The sequence below is a fragment of the Entelurus aequoreus genome, linkage group LG05 (assembly GCF_033978785.1).
Source record: "Entelurus aequoreus isolate RoL-2023_Sb linkage group LG05, RoL_Eaeq_v1.1, whole genome shotgun sequence".
Classification (NCBI taxonomy): domain Eukaryota; kingdom Metazoa; phylum Chordata; class Actinopteri; order Syngnathiformes; family Syngnathidae; genus Entelurus; species Entelurus aequoreus.
The window spans coordinates 1,107,038-1,109,537 of NC_084735.1; positions in this window are offsets into that span (position 1 = coordinate 1,107,038).

Genomic DNA, 2,500 nt, shown 5'->3' on the forward strand with positions numbered 1-2,500 from the left:
TGCGGCGTATTCCCCCCCCCCCCCCCCCCTCACTTCCTTGGCATCAGCCTGCAGGCCATCAGGCGACACCACAAGTCCTTTCAAAGTAAAAGCGTCGTAAAGATGCTGGACTTAAGAGACGTGTGGGCGCTTCAAGCTCGCCTTCAGTCTACAGAGCAGCTGAATGCTGCAGTGTTGCATCCTCTTATTCCTGATAATCATCACCGTGTGTGCGCGCACACGCACACACACGCGCACACACGCACACTTGCTGCAGTGGCATCCGGCAAAGACGAAACGTCAGTGGTCATCAAGAGGGGCGCAAAGTTAGGGAGTGTGTGTGCGTGCGCGTGCACGAGGCACTTTGACATGTTTATGCGCATTTTTTATGGCCGTGTGCGTGCGTGTGCGTGTGCGTGTGCGTGTGGAGAAAAGAGCACACGCAGCGATGTAGATGACGGGAGGAAGAAGAGGAGGAAGAAGAAGAAGAAGAAGAGAAGAAGAAGAAGAAGAAGAAGAAGAAGAAGAAGAAGAAGAAGAAGAAGAAGAAGAAGAAGAAGAAGAAGAAGAAGAAGAAGAAGAAGAAGAAGAAGAGAAGAAGAAGAATAAAAAGGCACCCACCTGGCAGATGTTGACCATTACAACTTGTTCCAGAGCACAAATATCCCGACGTCTGTGAACGTGGCGTCCCGCAGGTCAGCCGCTCGACTCGTCCCCATCGCCTCCTCCTCCTCCTCCTCCTCCTCCTCCTCCTCCTCCTCCTCCTCCTCCTCCTCCTCCAGGGGCAGACGAGATCACGACTGGCGTGCGGTGAGGGGGGAGGGAGGGGGGATGTCTGTCACCGTTCGCCGGCGGCGCGCCAATTAAATGCCCGGGGGCGACGCAGATGATGAGGACGAGGACGGCCCCTGCGCAGTCCGCACAGCCGCGCGCACACACGCACGCACGCATGCACTTTCGCTCCAAGTGTCTCGTCCGCGTGCACGCGTGCGCTCATCCACCTGTTGGCGCAGGGGGAAGGAGGGAGGACCCCGCCCCCCTCCATCCATGATCATTATTATTATTATTATTATTATTATTATTATTATTATTATTATTATTATTATTTATGCCAACTATTCTGTGACACTCGTGCAGTGCTCTGGACGGCCTGAGACGTTTTAACTTATTTGTGCTTATTTTCATTTATATTTTACTTACTGGTATATATATATATATATATATATATATATATATATATATATATATATATATATATATATATATATATATATATATATATGTATATATATATATATATATATATATATATATATATATATATATACATATATATATATATATATATATATTTATATATATATATATATATATATATATATATATATATATATATATATATATATATATATATATATATATATATATATACCAGTAAGTGGCAACCCGCGGCTCGAGAGCCGCATGCAGCTCTTTAGCGCCACCCTAGTGGCTCTCTGGAGATTTTCAAAAATGTATGAAGAATGGAAAAAGATGAGGGGAAAAAATCTATTTTTTTGTTTTAGTATTGTTTGTGTATGAGGACAAACATGACACAAACCTCCCTAATTGTTATAAAGCACACTGTTTATATTAAACATGCTTCACTGATTCCAGTATTTGGCGAGCGCCGTTTTGTCCTACTCATTTTGGCGGTCCTTGAACTCACCTTAGTTTGTTTACATGTATAACTTTCTCCAACTTTCTAGGCGTGTTTATGCCACTTCTTTTTCTGTCTCATTTCGTCCACCAAACTTTTAACGTTATGCATGAGTGCACAAGGGTGAGTTTTGTTGATGTTATTGACTTGTGTGGAGTGCTAATCAAACATATTTGGTCACTGCATGACTGGAAGCTAATCAATGCTAACATGCTATTTAGGCTAGCTATATGTACATATTGCATCATTATGCCTCATTTGTAGCTATATTTGAGCTCATGTAGTTTCCTTTAAGTCCTCTTAATTCAATGTATATCTCATGACACACTATCTGTATGTAATATGGCTTTTCATTTTTTGCGGCTCCAGACAGATTTGTTTTTGTATTTTTGGTCCAATATGGCTCTTTCAACATTATGGGTCGCAGGCCCGGCCCTAACCAATCTGGCGCCCTAGGCAAGATTTTAGGTGGCGCCCCCCACATCGGCAGTGAAGTGTATATACTCACAAGAAACCGAATAGCTTGTCTTTGACCTTTTTTTTTTACTTAAAGAAAGCAAATTAACAATCAGAATAGTTAACAAGATAAAAAAAAATATGAATAAATAAATGAATACAAAAAATACAAAATGAATATATGAAATACAATATTTTTTACATACATAAACACAAAATAAAACGTGTCAAAAAGTTGCATACAATAAATTAAAAATACAATATAAATAAGGCACTGCCCAAAACAAGATATCAAACCAGTATGACTTTAACAACTATATTACAAAAAAAGGGGATCCTACAGAGTTCTCTATTTGTGCTTTTTAA